We start from the raw sequence: 22986 nt of genomic DNA on the forward strand, positions 1-22986 counted from the left end.
AATAATAATAGCATTGCTGGCAGTTTACGGTGTTTGGGCTCAATCATGTGCAAAATCCCCAGCAATGCAACCTGGGGTGTGCAGGGGATCAGTAGGCAAGTGATAGTACATATTATCTCCAGCACCCTTGTCCAGAACAACGCTATTGCAGTACAGCCCCACGCCATGTGTATAAAGGTGGCCCCCGGTGCATGACAGCGCCAGCATTCATCGGTATCCCTTAGTCCCATGCGGTGCAACCGCCTTGGTGTGCGGTAAAGCATGTGTATGTACTTGAAGTGGATCAGGCGCAGCCTGTAGTTAGGGGATAGAAGCTCAAGCTGCCTACAGCACAGATCCCAGTGTATATCAGAAATTTCCGCTCCCAATTCCGCCGTCCACATGCCCCGCGCCGCCGGAAGCATCACGGGGTGGTTAGCCTGCATTCGCACATACAATCTGGAGACCAGCTTGCGGCCAGAATCCACAGACAACACATTCTCCAAAGCAAGCAGATCCGGCGGTGGCGCCGGGAAAGTGGGGAACAGCCTCCGGCTTGAATGGCGGAGCTGGTAATACAGTAGCGTGTCTAGTATCGTCGGTGCCTCCGATCCACACATCTGCTCCAGCGTTAGGAAGGCGTCACCCGGAAATAGATCGCCTCCAGTGTGGAGGCCCAGCTCCGCGGCCCGCCTCCCGGTTCGCATAGCCCGCAGCGACGGCCACATCGGGTTCCCGCGCAGGGGCACCGAGCGGGTATAAAGCATATCTAATCCGGCCCTGCATCTCAAACCATTCCAGGCCCACCTGAGCGCGTGTACCGGGTCGATTTCTGTGCACCTTCGGACGTGCGGCGCATATAGGGCAACAGTCAGCGGCAGCGGTGCCGCCCTGTCGGTCTCGATCGCCACGTGCGGTTGAAACGGTGTGGGGTGTGCCCAGTAGTGCAAGAACTGTGCCTGTGCGCAGTATGCATATAAGGAGAAGTCCGGCGCAGCCAGGCCACCCTGTCTCTGTGGGAGAGTGAGGGTCTCCCAGAACACCCTCGGCTGCTTACCCCCCCAGGCCAGCTCCACCATCAATGAGCGCAGTCGTCGCAGGAAGTGTGCGTTCAGGGGCAGCGGGATATTCACAAATAAGTAGAGGAGTTTAGGCAGGATCACCATTTTAGCCACAGCAATCCTGCCAGCCAGCGAAAGGGGCAAATGCTTCCAGCGACCAACCCTCTCCTCCACCCAGCCGGTCACCCGCCCATAGTTTTCTGTCCATATCTGCTGCATATCTGTGCTCACCCAGATCCCCAGGTATCGCACCGGCCCAGTCGCCCATTTCAGCGGGCAGTCCGGGGTAAAGCGGGGAGTCCCGGTGGTCAAGGGCAGAATGACTGATTTCTCCCAATTGATATTGACACCTGACAACCGTCCATAATCCAGTAGTTCTTGTGTCAAAGGGGAGAGGTTGACCTGAGGATCAGAAACATACAGTGTAACATCATCAGCATATAGCGATATGGTCAGAGCCCTTGTGGAGAAGCCAATGCCCCTGGCCGCATGATGTTGTCTAATGCGGGCAGCCAGAGGTTCAGTGGCGATGGTAAAAAGCAGAGGTGACAGGGGGCAGCCCTGTCTCGTGCCTCTCCGAATGGCAAAAGGCTCAGAGATCAACCCATTGACCCTCACCCTGGCAGTAATGTCTTTATAAAGTAGTCGTATGTAGCCGATAAAGGCCTCGCTTACCCCCATGCGCTGCAGCAGAGGGAACAGGAATCCCCATTCCAGGGAGTCAAACGCTTTGGTGGCGTCCAGTAGCACAGCCGCAGCCTTAACATGCGGGGCCAAATAGTGCAGTACTCCGAAGAGGGTGCGGAGGTTATGGGACGTTGAGCGGCCCGGTATAAAGCCCGACTGATCCGGGCGGATCATCAGGGGTAACACCGGCTGCAGGCGAGTTGCAAGCATTTTCGCAAAGATCTTGGCGTCAGTGTTGTTTAATGATAGTGGCCTATAAGAGTCGCACTGCTGGGCATCTTTATCTGGTTTCAGGAGGGTGATGATGACAGCCTCCCTCATGGAGTCCGGGAGCATACCCGTCTCAACCGCCTCCGCATATACCGCCAGCAGGCGGGGGGCCAGGAGATCCACATATTCCTTGTAGAACTGCGCCGGGAGGCCGTCCGGCCCCGGCGCCTTACCAGCAGCCAATGACCCTATGGCCTCACGCACATCTTCTGCCTCAAATGGTCGATCGAAATAACCTTTCTGGTGTGCATTAAACCATATAAGCTGTAAGGTATCAAAATATTCAGACAGCTCCGCCTGGGTGTGGGCTGCCCGCGACCTGTACAGACCCTTGTAAAAAGTCCGGAAGGCATCTAGTATTTCTGGGGGGGTATATACGGTATCACCTCCCCCAGTCATCACTGCGGAGACAAATGTCGAGGGCCGCTGCGAGCGCAGCAGGAGGGCAAGCGTCCTGCCAGGGCGGTCCCCTTCCCCATAACGGCGGGCCGTCGCATATTTAGTCAGGAATTTGAGCTCTCTTTCAGCCTCCGCTTGATATTCAGTGAGCGTGGTGCGAGTGGCCGCCAACGTGGCAGCCGAGGGGTCCGAGCAGTACTGCACCTCCAATGAGTGCAGACGGTCTTCTAATTTACCGAGCGCAGCCCTTATGGTCTTTAGGACTTTGGCCTGTCCCGCGATGCAGTGGCCCCTTATCACCACCTTAAATGCGTCCCACAGGGTGCCCAGCGACGTCACGGAGCCCTCATTGTGCTCAAAGTAGTCAGTTATGTGTTGGTGAATATCCTCTCGAAACACCGGGTCCGACAGGGCCTGTGGCGGCAGGCGCCACGTGAAGGGCGTGATGTATGGCTTGGGGACCTTCAAAGTCAGCTCGACAGGGGAGTGGTCTGAGAGGGTGCGCGCCTTATGAGCAACTGAAGACACCCATGCATGGGCCTGCGGGGTCAAGAGCCAGAAGTCTAGGCGGGACCAGGCTCCTTTGTGCGGGGTGAAGCAGGTGCCTTCCCTAACCGCGGGATGTAATACCCTCCACGAATCTAGTAGGTTATAATCAGCCATGAGGCCGCGTATAAGGCTAGCAGCTTGTGGATGATGAGTGCGGGCTGCCCCCTCCCTTTCCAAGTCTAGCGACAGCACGGCATTGAAATCCCCTCCCCACACGCAATCCGCACCACCCAGTGATTGTGTCAAGTGCCAGATGTGGCGGAAAAACCCAGGGTCATCCGAGTTGGGCCCATATGTGTTAACTAACGTCAGCGGCATGTGAAATAGTTTCCCGCTCAGTATGATGTAGCGCCCCTCTGTGTCGGCATCTACCTTAAACGTTTGCCAGGGAAGGCCTTTACGGATAAGAATGGCCACTCCCCGGGAATAGCTGGAGCAGCCCGAAGTGTGTACCTCGCCCCATCTAGCGCCTCGCAGCTTGTCTCCGGCGCTTCGAGGCAAATGAGTTTCCTGCAGGAAGCATATGTCAATGTGGTGGCGTGACAGATAAGTCTGAGTCAGGCGTATCTTGCGGTGGTCGTTAAGACCGCGGATATTCCATGTAAGGCATCGCAACTCGGTCAGGGAGGTTTATATGTGTGTGTCCCATACGGTGGCAAGGATATCAACGTCCCACAGACCAGGGGCCATCGGGGATCCCCCCGCCACCCAGTCCCCGGGATAAGCAATGTTATACAGTCAGCCTGCTGCAAGGGTGTGACGCCAGTTCGTGGTGCACTAAGAAACCGCAGTGAGAGAGCAACAACCAACAATAACCAAAACCCTTCCCCACCCACTCCAACCCCCCAAACAGGTTGAGAAACAGTCCCCCCCCACCACCCCCCTCCACCAACTACTGCCATATAACAATGTCTCGGGAATCATCCCACAGGGCGTGGGGTCACTGGCTCACACCCCCGTCTAAAAAGCGACAGGGTGGCCGAACAGTGCTGCCTTAGGTAAATACAGTACAATTAGCCACAGCGTAAGGCGGCCCGACAGTCCTCCCCCCGCAGCGCTCCATAGGGTCTGAGCGGCGCGGGCCGCGACCAGTCGAGCCAGTCCGCACAGGTCCGGGACAAATCCCACGGCCCTCAAGAGCCCGATCGGACCTAATTCTTTGTTGTTTTTCAGCTTTGGACAAATAACCACTCACTGTGCCTATCTGCACTGGTTTCTCTTGAGAAACACTATTGTCAGAAGAAGATGACTCAGCTTTATGTGAGAAGGTTCCTAGTTAAGATGCCGGACTTTATCCTTTTTACCCTCGTTTTTAATTTCTAAGAACCTGTAGTCAATTCAATCAAGAGGAGGAACCATGGAATCAAGCACCTCCACCACACTAGTGTGGAGACAGGAGTTAAGCCTAGGTCACTAGGCTAGCAAATTCAAATAACTGCTTCGACCATGAATGTTGCCTCTAATTATTCTTCCTCGTGTGCTGCAACAAAATGTTTGCATGCACATGTTTCTAGCTTGTGTGCGCAACCGACTGATGAGATGTGCAACTAGGAAAATCGACTAGCTACCACTGGAAGGTTGATAAGCACTGGCAATGTCAATAGGTCTGGCTTATATATACAATTGTCTCCTTAGTCATTGGTGAGTTTAGGTAAAGAATAAGTTATACATGCATTCTGTTACTCATCCTTGCACTCATGCATCTATTCATCACTCAGTAACTCTTATATTCACTCAATTACACAACCACAATAAAGTGCATGTACAAATTCAGCAAAATATACAGGAAATTAAAAGAATAAAAACAGAAAAACGATCCTTCCTGCCCTGCTGCTCCGTATTAACGGAGTGGGAGGAGGGTTACAGTTGAACTCTTCCCCCATCAGTCCTGTAATGAGTGCGTGGAAGAATTTTATTTTGAGCTGTTGGTAACTCTAAAAATATTGTATTGTCATTTATATAGTGCTTTTTAGGTCTCGCCTGAGCCAGCGCATGCGCGGTCTCGCATGAGCCAGCGCGTGCGCGGTCTCGCATGAGCCAGCGCATGCGCTGTCTCAAGCGAGACATTTAGTAAGCGGGTTTTGACAGTGCTACCCAGAGGCTTTAGCCGGCCACCAGCTTGCTGTTACGCACACAAGAGCGTGCGACGTGCACAGCTGCCATCTGGCTTTCGTCAGCCTTTTTTTCCTTTCCATTTCGCGCCGCGCGGCCGTTTCACTCTCACGGCCGCGCGGCCAGCGTGCGCACCGCACGCACCACTCGCGTGCTTCACACCACGTGTGTTGCTTGTTAAAAATCATGCTTTCTGCTCGTGAGCTGTCTTCATTTTGGGCAAGATTGTCAGGCCCTTGGAAACGTTTGTTAGTCTGGCCTTTCGAAGCATGCTGCTCTTTACCTATTCACCAAGCCAATCACCTTTCATAATGTGCACTGTTCCTTTGAAATTTTGGCTGTCCTACATGATTGGCAAGCATTTTTCAAAGCCTCAGATTGTATTGGGATTCATTTTTTTTTCTCACCAGGCGGCCAAATGTGCAAGATCCCTCACTGAGCCATCATTCAGTTTTAGAAGTGAATATGATGCAAGCAGTTGTCACGATCTCTGACAAACGGGCACTTAAGTGAAACCCTAAACACTCCACAGGGCAAAAGCAAGTGTAAGGAAATTCATATTTGAAAGCAGGCTTGCATTATGACAACTAGTGTGAAATTCACCTGCACAGTTATGAACTTTGAGAATCAAAGGTCAGTTTAATATCTGCTAACAACATTTTAGTAAAAAGGCACACTAGCAGCTAAAGCACAATGCTATTGTAGAGTTTAGATACATATTCCTTTGTACTGCAACTGGTTGCAGGCAGTGAGCTGCACCGAGTCCCAACCTAATGCCTGGCATACCTGCGTGACCGACACCTGCAGCAACGCTCGCGAGTATCTCTCGCACATCCCGCCAGCCACAGGCGGGGAGTCCGCCACCTCTCCCTCCCCCGGGGCTCCATCCCGGTGGCTGGTGGTGGCCTCACAGTGCGACCTCTTTCCGTACTTTCACCAGCGCCGCCATCTTGGGATCTGCACCTCCCTAGCCGGGGAGGCGCCGGGCGACCGCCGAACGCATCGCTCGAACATCGATTGCTTGACAATCAAACAACCTGGCCATGGTCTGCTCAAGATTTTGCTTCTGTTTCTTATTTTATTTCAATTTTAAGTGTTTTTTTGGAAAAGCGAGGAAGCATGGCTGGCTCTCAGGCTGGAATTGTGACTTTGCTGCTGTTGCTACTTTGTTCTTGTGAGTACGAGTCGAACATTATTTAACTCTGTTTGTATTTCCGCGGCTTTCGATGGTGCGCTCGGTCTCTGACCCTGGGAACATATTTGAATTTCTATAATTATGTTTGTAGGCTTTCTTTTGTTATTACATCAGAGAATGCTTTAGTTTATTGATTGAGTATTTTTTTTTATTCTTTTGCATAGCGTAGAGAGTAATAGTCCTTTTACATTTGGAAATTTACTTTAGTTCTCAAGATGTACTGTGGCTTTTTGGTGTCTCACCTTGTTCCCGGAAGAGGGCTAATTGGAGGTGTGGCTGGTGCTCGAGGAAAGAGCCATTTAGTCAAGTTTAATTGGAACAAAAGACATTGCATTCTCACTAATCAAAATGTCAAGCTTTAAAGAAGAATGCAGTAGGTGCAAGCGCACACATGTGTATGTTTCGTGTTTTTTGTTGTTATTAGGAGAGTACCTCCCGGGGATTTGGCTTGAAATATTAACATAATATAATCCAATCAATACCGCTGGACCTATTTTAATGAAAGCTTTTTAAGTGTTGCATTGTTGGATACGTAATACCCGGGTCATCTAATACCCAGCACCTAGCAAAGTCTGTTGACTGATCATCGCATGTGATTATCTCTAGCAGGGAGAAACCACCATTAATCATTGTCACATTCACAATTTCACATTTCTTTAGAAAACCCAACATACTGCAACATTAAGCTTTTGAGGAAGCACAAATTGTTACAACTTAGTGACAAGATAATTCCATTTGTTTACTGCTTATAGTGATGATACCTTAATCAATATTTTCTGTTGCAACAGTAGAATCTCCCATGATCCTTTATGGTCCCGCCCCTAGACTTTCTGGTATTCACTCAACACTGCACATTTAGTCTGACAAATCTAGTCTCCATGTTAAACACAGTCTATAAATGCTAATTCCACAAATGTAGGTACCTGCATCACTTTTTAAAGGAAAGTAAGCAACACTAGTAAACAAGCATTACCATAGCCAATAGGTCTCGCCTTTGGGACCTTATAAGTGTTTAACCATGCAACAGTTAATGTTGTTGTACCAAGGATATTATGCTGTTTAACTCAATACTTATAAGGTCCCAAAAGCGAGACCTATTTGCTATGCCAATGCTTGTTATACTCGTTGCTTGGCCTAAAGTGCTTTCTTAATCATAGACTTGGAAGCTACTTTGTACTTTATATAGCCCTTTTAGTCGCAAACTGCTCAATTTTTACTACATGCTTTCTTTGGTGCCCTTCTGGAGTGTGACTTAAGGATTTCTGGTTGAAGGTTCTCCTATTTGGGGGCAAAATATTGTATCCTGTGAATGAATTTTTGAAGCAAGGTAGGTGTGTTGCATATTTCTTACTCAATACATAATTGCAGGCATTGCAAAGAATGAGAGATACAACCATGTGCATGAATATTCAGCACATCGGTTGAAATGTGGATTCAACCCACATGTGGTTTAAAGTAGTAATGGGAAAGTGTTAGGTCGCCCTGTCATTAGGATGCAGTTTGTGTTTTTTAGGTCTCGCTAGAGTCAGCGCATGCGCTGCTCTTGCGAGAAATTTTGTAGGTGGTTTAAAAGTGCTACCCAGGCCGGCCACCAGCTTGCTATTACGCGCACAAGCGCGTGTGACGTGCACAGCACTTTTTCCCGTGGCACGCGCTCGTGCGCACAACTCGTGTTTTTTTTTTTATTTCATTTTGCAGCCGCGCGGCGTTACTTTTACGGCCACGCGGCCAATGCTTGTGTTATGTGCTGATAGTTATACAGCTGATGACGTAGCAGTGTGAGAAGTTGGGAAGATGAACTTTTTCTGTTTACATATTTTGTGCCTTGTAATCTACAGCATGCCATTTTGCGGATATGTTAAGTCGTGTTAGGTTGTCAGCTTTTGTGTAGCGCTTCCCTGTCGTGTGTAAGGCCTCACAGCACACATACTGAACAAAAAAAGCTGGTGACGAGTTGCTTGTTTCTGACGTGTTTCCTGAATGCTAAATGAAAACGGATCCCTTGCTGTCAACGGAAACCCATGCAAAATGCAACGCTTGCTGCTTCCTCGCAGTTCGCATGTTGCCTACGTGAACAGTGGCATCCATGTTATCCATGGGAACGCTGTGCCCTGCGCCGATGGCATAGCACAGTCCATTAGTATTCTTTTTAGGAATGCCCCGAAATTCATACAAACTGGATGCGTACATTTTGAGTGCTATTTTAGGAAACATTTTAACCATCACGCATATTCTCAGCTGTAGAGTAGACGTACAGCCACAAGAACTCTGCATGCTGCTATGTGTGTAAAATGTTGGGTGCATAATATTGTTGTGTGTTGTATAATGTAGCACTGTATCACCAGAAGGCCGGGTCTAAAAAAAAGTTAATTCTTAATTTATCACGGGTCCATATAAGTCACAAAGATCGATGAAAACACCATGGTTACTTAATACGAAATGTTGCCTCACCCTGTCCCCCCATCCCCGCAGAATAGAATGAGGGCCCTCGAGACTCCTATATATACCACAGAAATCCATAGGCTTCATACTGAATGGGGCCTGCATTGGCTGCAGGGGGCATTGTTGTATAATTTGATTGGTTGCTTTTAGCTCGAGCCATGTGAGTGGTCCACGTGCATCAGCATGTTGTGTTAATTTGACTTCACGTATGGCGAGGGCAGTGTGCAATTGCACGATGCCGTGTGATGCATTGTGCACGTACATGGTCTACACGACACCCATGTAGTCTGTCTATGAGTGATCAAGCCTGATACTGGTGTACGAGCAGACCCTGCCAAAGGTGGTTTTAGCGCTGGTGGCGCCTGGTGCGACAGTCTTATTTGCCCCCCAGCCCCTCTCCAATATGACCTCCTCCTTCTCCTCAGATTTCCTCCCTGCCACCCTGCAAAGTGCCCATCACCTCTACATAGCTCTCTCTCTCTCAAATACATTTCACTTGGTTTTAAAGCGCAGGTAAAGGCTGCTTTTAGTAATCCACTCATCTATCCACATAAAATACAGATCTGTCCTTTGCAGCAGGCATGTTAACCCTTTGCCCTAATTTATGGTGAGTCAAAACAGCCACTGCATAAAACTCCTCTCTCTCTTACAAGAGTTATCATGACTTTTGTATTGATGCCTGAAAGCTGGACGCACAAAGAACTCTGCACCAGGTGCTTTTAAATACCACTTTATTTCTAAACTAGCTCCCCACTAAGGTCGGGGCCCCCCTCTAGGTCAGCACCCAGTGCTGCCGCACCAGTCGCACCGCTATACAGCTAGTCCCGTTTTCACACGACTTAACGCTCTCTTAAACTCACACACCTGTAGTTCTTATCCGCCCAATCAGACCCTCCGAGGTGTGCTTTCAAACTATCCAGCGCTCTATACGAATGTCACTCACTAATAATGCATTCTCTCACACTCTCACAGACACTCTCATAGACACTCTCATAGACACTCACAGACACTATCTCACAGACTCTCTCTCACAGACACTCTCTCACAGACTCTCTCACAGACTCTCTCTCACAGACACTGTCATAGACACTCACAGACACTCACTCACAGACTCTCTCTCACAGACACTCTCTCACAGACACACTCTCACAGACTCTCTCAGACACTCTCTCACAGACTCTCTCAGACACTCTCTCACAGACACTCTCACAGACACTCTCTCAGACACTCTCTCACAGACACTCTCACAGACACTCTCTCAGCCACTCTCTCACAGACTCTCTCTCACAGACACCCTCACAGACAGACTTTCACAAACACTCACAGACTCTCACAGACTCTCAGAGACACACTCTCACAGACACTCTCACAGACTCTCTCACAGACACTCTCTCACAGACTCTCTCACAGACACTCTCTCAAAGACTCTCACAGACACTCTCTCACAGACACTCTCTCACAGACTCTCTCTCACAGACACTCTCACAGACACTCTCACAGACAGACTCTCACAGACACTCCCAGACTCGCACAGACACTCTCACAGACTCTCACAGACAGACTCTCACAGGCACTCTCAGCAGACTCACAGACTCTCTCACAGACACTCTCTCACAGACTCTCACAGACACTCTCTCAAAGACTCTCACAGACTCTCTCATAGACACTCTCTCACAGACACTCTCTCACAGACTCTCTCACAGACACTCTCACAGACTCTCACAGACACTCTCAGAGACACTCTCTCGCAGACTTTCACAGACACTCTCTCACAGACTCTCACATACACTCTCACAGACAGACTCTCACAGACACTCACAGACTCTCACAGACACACTCTCACAGACACTCTCACAGACTCACAGAATCTCTCACAGACACTCTCTCACAGACTCTCTCACAGACACTCTCTCAAAGACTCTCACAGACTCACAGACACTCTCTCACAGACTCTCTCTCACAGACACTCTCACAGACACTCTCACAGACAGACTCTCACAGACACTCTCACAGACTCACAGACTCTCTCACAGACACTCTCTCACAGACTCTCTCACAGACACTCTCTCAAAGACTCTCACAGACTCTCTCACAGACACTCTCTCACAGACACTCTCTCACAGACTCTCACAGACACTCTCACAGACTCTCACAGACACTCTCTCAGACTCTCACAGATTCTCTCTCACAGACTTTCACAAACACTCTCTCACAGACTCTCACAGACACTCTCACAGACTCTCACAGACACTTTCTCACAGACACTCTCACAGACACTCTCTCACCCCCTCTCACAGACTCCCTCTCACTCCCTCTCACAGACTCCCTCTCACAGACTCACTCTCACAGATTCACTCTCACAGATTCACTCTCACAGATTCACTCTCACAGACTCACTCTCACAGATTCACTCTCACAGACTCACTCTCACAGACTCACTCTCACACTCTCTCTCACTGAGTGACTCAATCTCACTGAGTGACTCACTCTCTCACTGACTGACTCTCTCACTGACTGACTCTCTCTCACTGACTGACTCTCTCTCACGGACTCTCTCTCTCACGGACTCTCTCTCACGACCTCTATCTCACGACCTCTCTCTCACAGACTTTCTCACTGACTCTCTCTCTCACTGACTGACTCTCTCTCACTGACTGACACGCCACTGACTGACACTCTCTCTCACTGACTGACTAACTCTCGCTAAAAGACTGACTCTCTCTAAAAGACTGACTCTTGCTAAAAGACTGACTCTCGCTAAAAGACTGACTCTCGCTTAAAGATTGACTCTCGCTTAAAGACTGACTCACTCTCACTGATTGACTATCTCACTGACTCACTCTCTTTCACTCACTGACTGACTCACTCTCTCACTCTCGTTCACTCTCACTAACTGACTCTCACTCTCACTGACTGACTCTCTCACTGACTCTCACTCTCTCAATGACCGACTAACTCTCTCACTCTCACTGACTGACTGACTCTCTCACTCACCCTCACTGACTGACTGACTGACCTTCACCCTCCTGTTATTTATGCCCCCCATAACACAAAAAACCACAACAAGCAACCACTGGGACAGGCAGATACAAGTTGCCAGCATTGAAAGGACAAAAAAAACTCGACATTATTTTTAATACTTTTTTAATATGGTCGTTTAGTTGTACATAGTGCTTTTTTGGTCATATCTAAGGTAACAAAAATGCTTCTGACACTTCTTTATTATAACTTTTCAGCATGCTGCAAACTTCTGTACAGCACAGCTTAAAGACATAGATAAAATCAATATCTCTGGCTAAACACTTATAAGTTCCCAAAGGCGAGACCAATTGGCTATGCCAATGCTTGTTATATAGTGGTATGGTATTTGGCTTTTCAACGGAAGTGATAATGTTCAGTCTTCAGGTTTTGTCATGGTGGCCTTGTCTGTCTTCCTGTCCATGTTAAGCACATTAGTCTATGTTGATCGTCCTCTTTTTAGGTCTTTCCTGCAAGCAACATGCATGTGCTTCGCTTGCCAACGATTTATTGTGTGTATCAAAAAAAAGGAGGGGTTTAGCTTGCCCATTACTTACCATTCGTTGGCATCATTATCACTTTTATTTGCTGTCTTCTAATTTGGCATGGCATGTGATGCACCACTTTTGCATTACTTTGTTTCTTTGCGTGGAGCATCGACCAAGTACAGATTAATTTAACTTAATTGGTGCCCATCTGCTGCGATTGAGTTACTATATATTTTTTTTGCTTTAGTGTGAACTCACACTGATGGTATTGGAGATCTTCATGTGAGTACCAGTTACATTACACAAGTTCCCCCAAAATGTTTTTTAGGCGCAGAGGCATAGTGATTTGCCCATAATAACAGGATGTTAAGCATACGCCGAGACTCGAACTTCTGAAGTCGGGAGTCCTTGCTCCACATTTCAATCCACCTACTCCTTCCCTGTTTGGCTTCTTCAGACTGTTTGCAACAAGTTAGGAGAAAAGATTTGACAAAGCCAATAGATAACACCTATGCAAAATCTATTGGCTTTGTCATTGTGTTTTTTGGCCCATGTTGTACAGCAGTCCACCTGCTCATTCTGATGTGATCGGTGTGTTTCTTTATTTCTGCCGATCCTCCTGCAGGAGATGCAATCCAACCCAGTTCTGGTTGTTTTGCGTCAGTTTATTTAGCAGTTACGTGGGTGGTGGCAAAATATTTAGACTGGGTCTACATTTAAGGAACGCTATCCTTCATCTTTAATTTTTTGTTTTTGTTTTTTACTGCTTCTGATATTGTTATGTGAAAATGCAGTCTTAAGACTTTTCAGTTTTACATGCAAGTGTATGTGTATATAATACACGGGATTCTGTAACCCCTTTATAAAGGCACAATACTGATTTTTTTATAATCAGCGACTAATGACTCACTCAATGGCTGATTTATAAATAGAAGGTGTCAAAACCGACTATTATAAGTTATTACAATGGAGTTCTGACATTGCAGTGCCTGCTGCCAGAGCCAGCAGCTGAGGTGAAAGACAGGTTAGGTCCCAGAGCATAATTGAAACAGCTATTCAATGCAGCGAAAAGGAACATTGCTTTTTTTCGTCTGCTCCTATTTTATAAGCTAACAATGACAAGCAGAGAGAATGTTTATTTTTTGCACTCCTTAGAGAAATATTCGAACCTTTCTGCATCTTTCTACACATTCCGAGCTACTGCAGCTTCTTTTTTTTTAACTCCCTTGTATTGAACTTTTTCTAATATCTGTTTGCAGCAAATATATAACAGGTTTGTTTGATGTGTTAAGTTTTGCACTAGTGGTTTTATTCCTTATTTATGTCTGCAAACGTGTGTTCTTTCATATGAAATAGCTATTCACCAAGGTTTTGAGTGGTTTGTTGGAAAGGTGATTGTGTGACCATGTATTATGTGGGCGGGGATGATCCTTGGTGTACATTGTAGGGAGAGTTCCATAACCTTATGTAAGAACTTGACCACTGGCCTATTTCCTCTATATAGTTATGGAACTCCTTGGTGACTTGCAGTATCCATTTAGTGTACATCAGGGAGTACTTTATCCCGTATAGAATCTAATTTTTGTCCAGTCTTCATCGAGTCCTAATAGTGAATAAATTTACCCTGGTGACCAATAACCCACGGATTTAGCTTTGTCATTTTTTATTGAACAATAAATTGTAGTTCATTCAGAAGCCTTCTGTGAATGCCTTACTGCTTCCATATCCATTAAAAAAGTAATGGGAATCACGAGCTGCTAAGCAAATTGTTTGGTTACTTAATAATCAGGAATTGCAAAGCTGTATATGAAATTTGCTTTTTTTGTCTGAACAATTCAGGTGTATGGTAACATAGCAGATGCTTAGGTCAAAACATACCTGTGACTATCTAAAATGAAATAGTTACTGCTCATAGTCTTAGGTGGACTATAAACTAATTTCCAAACAGTGAAAGTACATCATTCCATTCAGTGAAGAATTATATACAAATTGAGAAAATTGTCTGGTAAATTAAAAGCTACGCCGGCAGAATTGAAAATTATGCAGTGGTTTCTAAAGTTTAGAAATCACTGCATACCACTCAGCGGAGGCCCTCTTAAATATTCTCAAATGCACTACCCAATTTCTCACCCTATACCTCTCTCAATATATCCTCTACCTCCATGCTCCCATTCATCCCAAACCCGATACCACTACTATGATCCCCAATATAACCCTTTCTAGACTCATCCCTCATCTACCCCTCCTTGCATCATCTCATACCTCTTTTACTATTCATATCTCCCAAACAAGCTATTCTAATTCATTCCCTCCAACTCTTCCCCCTCCACCTCCTTTTTTCTTATCCCAAATCCCCTCCTACTGCTATGAACTCCCCCAAAAAATGAATTAAACTTTGCAGACCGTTCCTTCTTCTATCCATCAACTATTCATTTTACAATCCAAATAACAGACTAACATGTCCACTGCTCAAATCAAATTAATTTCATATTTCCCTTCACTAATTCCCCCCTTATTCTTTTTGGATTCAATAGTAGTCTGCTACTCGCCAAAAAGTGCTACACCTCATCAGGGGAGCAACCGCTACATAAATGCAAACCCTTCTCTTCTCCATCCCTCCACTATCCCTTTCAATCCAAATAACAGACTAACATAGCCACTGCTCGAATTAATTTCATATTTCACTATATTAATTCACCACTAATCCTTTTTTGGTTCCAGAGTAGTGTGCTGCTTGCCGAAAAAGTGCTTTGACACCTCGTCTGGGGCAGTAAGCACTAAATAAATGCAATTACAATACAATACAATTGAGTTGCTTATTGCCGTATTTGTGTACTAAATTGGTACTAATCAAGTGAAATATTTTCCTAGACATTGTTTCCAGATGTAAAGTTGTCAAAATAATGAGGCAATACTGATACAAAATGTACTGCATTGCACCTCATAAATTGGCTTTTCTTGCAGCATCATTTTGTCAACCTTGCTGCATAGTTTGGCCATCGTCTGCCACATAATTCCAGTTGGCCGGGTCTAAGGAAACAAGAGGACAATGAATTGGGAAATATGCAACCAGTGAAAGCACAGTTCTAGCCCTCATCTGATCTGTTTCTGCCCTTAACTCAGTTGGTTAAATTCCATGAGGTGACTCGATATTTTTACCTATGGGTATCCTTCTTCTCCGGCGCTATACATTGGCAGCATTCAAAATAGGCCCAATAATCCAGTTTTAAGAGTAAACTCCTGTTTTCACCCAAAATGGGATTACAATCTGGTTAAAAACTACAGGTGTTTACACCCATGATTTGCACCTTGAAAAACGTGTCTCAAATCCGTGGAGCAAACTGTATAAACGGCGCTTTAAGCAGTTGTAGTAATTGCGTGCAAATTGCGCAGGATTCCCCTTTTCTGGGTGCGCAAACTGTACTGGAGTACAAATGAAGCACCCACACTCATTTGCGCAACATGTTCAAGGGCAAAAAAATTGCGCAATCACAATTTACATCTGATTTTGGCGGCCAAATCATGATCGGGCCCTCATGGGGCCCAAACGTTGTCTTTGGGTACCCAAAGCGAAACTGATAAGTAGTGGGAACGTTCTTAAGGGAAGTATTGTCGTGCACGTTTGTTTTCTTTCCTTGCCTAGTGTTGATTCATTTTCAGGTTTCATGTCAAATGTACATCAATTACTTGGTGTTCATAATAAAAACTAAACAAGCACTGACACTCTGTGTAGGTGGCAAATTCATAGAAAATAAGACATAGAATCAGCTTGGAATGCATTCCAGGAGCTGGCAGCTGGATTTTGTTGTATTCACTTCAGTTGGTTTTGAGTGAATTGACTATATATATGGCAGTGCACATAGCAAGCTGAATCACCTCTGGCTACTTGAAGAATTTTGACAGGTAAGGCGCTTGGCGCACATGGAAATAACGTAGGGGCATATCAACAAGCGGCCAGCGATAATGCTCTTAGCGTGAGGAATTTTATTGCGATAATTATTCCAGTGATAACAGTGATATCCATGGTGATAGGGCCTGTGGTCTTAGCCACACAATCCACCCCCCATGTTAGGTATGCCTTAATCAGGAATTTAACAGACGTTAAATTCCTGCGTTAAGGCATACTTAACGCGATTTTAAATATCGCTAACCCTCGTTGTTAATATGAGGAAGCTGGGTTAGCGATATTTACCCAAGGGAGTCTGGTCAGGCACGCCTCCTTTGCATCTCATTAGCGATGGGATGGGAGGCGTGCTGACAAGGGGCGCTAATGCAAGGAAACCCGCGCTAGCGTGTCCTTGTTGATAATGCGATAATATTATTGCCGCTTTTCGTCCGAAAACGGGCTCTAAAGCGGCAATAATATTATCGCCACACCTTGTTAATATGCCCCTTTATTTGTTCAAGTTCACACAATTTGGCCCAATAAGGATGCTACAACCCTAACGCAGATCGAGCAATCCTGAAACCTGCAACCAACAGGCGATAACTCAGCCTTAGGCCAGGCGCAGGGACAGTTCAGGTCAGTCTCGTAGAGGCGGGTGAACATTTAGGGCAGTCAGTAATAGTTTGCTTTTCACACTCTGGGAAACAATCGTTCGCTTTTCTGCCGGGTTGTACTGTTTTTTAAGGTGTGCGCCCCATGTTCAACACCCAGCTTTTGCAGGACGCCAAATGTCCGCTTTCCGCTCTTCCGAGAGGACAATGCACTGTGAGAGCCACGGCCAAGGGGGCGCGTGTGCTGCCGGCTGAGGGGGGCGGGGCGACCCTGAGCAGCCCAGAACAAGAGTGATTTGCTGAAAAGCCTTCCTCCCTCAGGAGGTTGCGGGTCAAGTTCACCGCGACGGACTAGGATGCTTCAAGGCCTGGGGTGGGTGCGCCTGGTGCAGCTGTGCACAGGGCGGGCTTTTAGGCTTTTATTGCTGGTGACGACGGTACGACAATCTTTGTTGGTGCCCCCCCAATGATCGCCATCTCCAGGGAATCCCTCGCTACCACCCTCCAGCAGTCCCTCATCTCTCCATAGCACTTCTCTCACACACATTGTATTTATTTTATAGCGCTATTTATAGCAGTGTAGGGTATCAGAGCACTTTACATCACACTCCCATTATACAGAGACAATGAATCATCATACCTGCCAACTCACACGGTGCCACAGTGTGACGGTTGATACCGGCTCCCATCAGCTAGTCACCCCACCCGGTGAGGAGCTGATATCACACTGTGGCGGGGAAAACAAACTGAAAACCACTGCAAATAGTGGTTTCCCAGCTTTTTTTTGAGAGGCTTTGAACTGCCAACTTCCATTAAGGTGTGTGAAAACATCCCAGGACGTTGACACCAGCCTCATCAAGCTTTTATTTTAGGGGTGAGGGGGGCTTGGGGGCAGGGTGGGGTTCAAAAGAGCCTCCTAGGTACTTGTCAGCACGAGGCCCAGACCCCTCCTCACAATGACAGATTGTTCTTCAAGTTGGCAGGTATGAACCATAAGTGTGTAAATTAGTCTATAGGGAATATTGCATAAGACTATGAGGATGACATGGTGTAGGAGTCACATGCCACTGATATAGTAGGCATTATATTTTAAGAGTGCTTGGTCTGGACAAATGCAAACTTAGGCTTTATAATTCACCACGGTGATTGGGGTTGGCTCTACTAATGAGAATGCATTTCTACCCAAACAAACCATTTTTAGCAACTTTAGGATAATGAAGACTGTACTATGCTGTTTGCATGCAGCTCTTTGATGCACAGTCTGTAGCTCACTATGCCATATTAAGATTGCAGTTTATGAACTGGACGTAACAAAAGAGTATCTGTGACAAAAGCAATAACCCACTGAGCTAGCCACATATACTACAGTTCTGTGATCTGCATGGTATACTTCTCTGCAGCCAGCATATTACTCCTCTGCACTACTTTATGAGGAGTCAAAACAGCCACTAGTTAAAACTTCATCTCTGTCCAGCAGGAACATTAATCACCAGAGTTATTTTGACACACTGAAAACTGCTGGACACACAGGGGATTCTGCAGCAGGTGCTTTCAAACCCACCCTGGCCATGGCTGTGCACGCTGCTGAACAAGCACAGTGTAGAGACGCCTGTGAGGAGCCATCATTTGTTTAGCTTAACAGGGAGGTGGGATCTGCTGGAATTTAAAGATAGGCGAATAAGGATGAATTAGCACTCTGGATTGAGGCTTCTCTAAAGCAGGAGGAAATCTGTCCTTAACCTAGATATGACTATCCCGAACACCTTGCATGCACATGACAAGCTCTAATCCCTTGAATGCACCCAACCATCCCCAACCCCTTGAATGCAGCCAACAAGCTCCACCCCTTGAAGCCACCCGATCCGCTGCAACCCCTTGAATGCACTTGACCACTACCAAACCCCTTGAATGCACCCGACCAGCCCCAACCACTTGAATACACATTGCCAGCCCCAAACACAACCCCTTGAATGCACCCGACCTACCCTAACCCCTTGAAATGCCTGACCAGCCTCATCCCCTTTAATCGCCTGACCCGCCCCAATCCCTTGAATCATCCAACCAGCCCCAACCCCTTGAAATACCCGACCAGCCTCAATCTCTTGAAAAACCCTACCAGCCCCAACCCCTTCAATCACCAGACCAGCCCAAACCCATTCAAAGCACCTGACCAGCTCCAACTCCTTGAATGCACCTGGCCATCCTCAACCGATTGAATGCACCGACTAGCCCCATCCCCTTGAATGCACCCCACTAGACTCAACTCCTTGAATGCACCTTACCAGCCCCAGCTCCTTGAATGAACCCGACCACGTTAACTCCTTTGTATGCACCCAACCAGCCCAAACCCATTCAATACACCTGACCAGCCCAAACCCTTTTAATGAACCCAACCAGCGACAACATCTGAATGCACCTGACTACCCCCAACCCCCTGAATGCACTCAGCCAGCCGACACCCCATGAATGCACCCCACCTTCTCTAACTCTTTGAATATATCGACTTGCCCCAACCCCATTGAATGCACCCGACCAGCCCCAACCTCTTGAATGCATCAGACTAGCCCCTTGAATGCAGCCAGCCAGCCAGCCCCAACCCCTTGAATGCTTCCAACTAGCCTCAACCCCATGACTGTACCTGACCATCCCCAATCTCTCGAACACACCCGGCCAGTCCTAACCACTTGAATGCATCCAACCAGCACCAGCCCCTGAATGTACGTGAACCCCTCAACCTCTTGAATATACTAAGCCAGGCCATATACCATGAATGCAGTCAACCACCCCAACCCCTCGAATGCATCCGACCAGCCTCAACCCCATAAATGCACCCGACCACTCCCAACCCCTTGAATGACCCGACCCAACCCGCCCTAACCCCTTGAATGCACCAGGCCAGTCCCAACCCCTTGAATGCACCCAACCGGCCCCAGCCCCTTGAATGCACCCAACCAGTCCCAACCCCTTGAATGCAGCTGACCAGCCCCACCACCTTGAGTGCACCTGACCACCTCACCCGCAAGAATGTACTCGACCACCCCGAACCCCTTGAATGTACTTTGCCAGTCCCAACTCTTTGAGTGCGCCTGACCAGCCCCAACACCTTGAATGCACCTGGCTAGCCCAGTGTATTTAAGTGAGTTAATGCCCAATCCAGCATTAGTCAGTCTGAGCTAATGGCCAGGCCAGCCAGAGCAGCATTTGTCAGGCTGAGTTAATGCCCAATCCAGCATTAGTCAGTCTGAGCTAATGGTCAGGCCAGCCAGAGCAGCATTTGTCATGCTGAGTTAATGCCCAATCCAGCATTAGTCAGTCTGAGCTAATGGCCAGGCCAGCCAGAGCAGCATTTGTCAAGTGTTAATGTGTTACCCATGTATGGTGGACACTTCTCAATCTGTGTACAGATTTACATGCTCTGGATGCATGAGAAAAGACGTGGTTGTGTTTGCGTATTCTTGGCATTTTTTGGAGTGGTCTGTATCAAATGATTTAAACCGCATTGATTATCACATAGGAATGTGCCGAAAAGTAAAAGGTGCAACACTTCGAAGGTGCTCCCTTCATAGCATTAATGTATGAACTGGTGTCCACCCATTTTCGATAGAGGAGCATCCCACACAAATGGTCATTATACAACCAGCCATGATATATGCTCTGGGAAGTTCATCAGGAGCACCAGAGGAGCAACCTGCAGGAATTGAGCATTATAGAGATAACATAGTATGTGGTCTAATGGGTCCACTGCAGAGGGGAAGATGAGGACCCATCTTGCTCTGGGAAGTTCACCCAGGAGCAGCAGAGGAGCATTCTATAGCAGTGGTGGCTGGTGAACTTTGAACGTGGTACGGCGTAAATACCTTCTTCAAATTTGAATAAACAAGCACATAAACCTAGAGAGGACAACCTACTTCAAGGATTCTTCGCTGCAAACATTTTGTAAAATAATAGAGCAAAATGTTCACTTTTGATCCCAATCGCACATTTATTAGCTTGAAATCTAGAGGTTTTGAAAGGACGCTAATGGCATATTCGAGTATTCTTGTGGTATGCTAGTATGCCTTGGCTTTTCTAGGTATATAAGGACTAACCTGCTTCATTAGGTTGTACTAAGTGCATCATGCTACCATTTTGCCCTTTATCATTCACTTCACTAGGTCAGTTATAGCAGTAGCAACTCAGCCCTTCAGCTGTCTGATGTCGTAACAATAGTTTTTTTGCATGAGTCAGAAGACAACCCTCTCAGCGCTGCATTGCTACATAGTACAGGTGGACAAGACAACAACTTAACGGGGAGAGTTGGCTTGGATCTCACAGCCTGTGCACGAGCCAAGCTGTGAAAATATATGTTATGTAAATCACACAATAAACAACGTAAAATATAATAAAATCTCTTATAAGTTCGAAAAAGTGTAATTCTATAACATGTTGAAGCTTTGATATTAATAGGGCACATTGTAGCACTGCACTATTAAAAGTGGTAATTTTGTACAACTGGTAGCCTGTACACACATATTAGAAAGTGATTTCTTACGTAACACGATAATGAAGTAAAAAGAGTTTTAGTGAAATAAAATATTTGCCTAAGAAGACACAATTTAAGGTGGGAAGCCACGATTTATCCAGGTTTTCTGGTTTCACTCTGTACAAATCAGTCGGCAAATGGGCATGTATTTGTCTTTCCTTATGTTAAGATTTGTTTTGACCTCTTAGTGAATTTTTCTGTAGTTTGTAAATTAGGTATTATATGCATGATAAGATTAAGTGATTTGCCCAGAATCACATGAGGTTGAGCTGACACCGAGACTTGAACCTGGTTCCGAGTTCCATAGTCAGCAGCTCGTCCCATAATACTACAGCTCGTGTACAGGGAGGGGACCAGAGGCCACATGAAACCTAACAGGGCCTCTAGCTGAGCCAGAACCAGGCTTAAGCCTGACTTGACTTTCAGTGGCTTGCCGACCTCTAGTAAAAAGTAACAACAAAATCTCTTTTTAGAAAGAAAGTTAAATATGATTAGCTCCGGTGCCGCAGACGCGGTGGGTGACTCTGGGATATATGGTGGCCAAACGCGACATTGCTCAACTGTGGGGTTCCCAGAGGTCGCCGACTGTCTCGGCATGGAAGGATAACATGGACTGGTGCATGTTTCGGGAAAAGGTGGTGTATGTTGCGAGAGGTAAGCCTGGGACATGGGTGAATGTATGGGGCCCCTGGAACGCCTACCGCGGGGGAATCTGTACCCCGCCGTTATTGCCCGATCCGTCACCGGCCCCGTCCCCTTAGCCAGTTTATCTCCCCAGTTCTGGGCACTGAGTCCACCCAATCCCCGTCTTGACCTTTTCCCCCCCTTGATACTCCTATGGATTGGTAGGGTCCCCCCTCTAGGGGAGCACATGCTGCTGTTTCCGATTGTGGGTTGCCTTGTGGATTTGTTTTTTGTTGTTATTTATAGTAAAATGAAACCGTTATGTGGGGTCCGGAAGGTGTGGCTACCACCGCTACTAACTCCTGTGCATTTCCCTTTGCCGCGGCATGCGCGCTATTGTTTGTATCACATGCTCCTCTTACTTGCTAGCGGCCGGCCTGAAGGTTGTAGGCCCATCTTTGTATATTTTTTGAATTTTGTAAGAAACGGTTTCCAAAAAAAAAAAAAAAAAATATGATTAGCTCTCTATAGAGGTTAAGTGGGGTCACTGCAGACACTCAGGGGCCGATTCCAATCCTGTAAAAAGGCCATACGAATCGTCGTACGGAGCATTTTCCCCATACAACTCGTACCCGGTAAACTATCCGTACAACCTAGGAAGTACGATTCGTACAGAAAGCCTATTTCCGTACGTTTCGTATAAAAGACCGTACGGGTCAAACGAACCTACGAATCTGATCCGGAACAGCTTGTACGCGACGTCCGTACGTATGTAAGCAGCGTTTTACAGCCCAGCAAGTACGATTCGTCCCTACGTCACTCCGTACGGCTCTTTTTTAACGGGAGCCAAACACAGCCGGAAAAGCAGAGTCTGACGCGAACCGCTACGCAACAGAGCCCCGATGCACGACGTTCACGCCATGAACCCCGTCGTACGTGTCATCCCGGTCCTCTTGGCCTACGACCTGGTGCACCACACCCGACGCACACGCTGCAGAAGGTGAGTGCAACACCCAGGGGCCAGGGTGGGGGTGAGGGGCAGGAAACATACCCCATACTCAAAGCCAAACCTATAATATGGAGGCCATACATTACCACCAGGGGCTGGTCACTTGGGGGGGCGTGTCCAGCAACCCTGCGTAC

Source organism: Triturus cristatus, chromosome 1_2 (genome assembly GCF_964204655.1).
Source record: "Triturus cristatus chromosome 1_2, aTriCri1.1, whole genome shotgun sequence".
Classification (NCBI taxonomy): domain Eukaryota; kingdom Metazoa; phylum Chordata; class Amphibia; order Caudata; family Salamandridae; genus Triturus; species Triturus cristatus.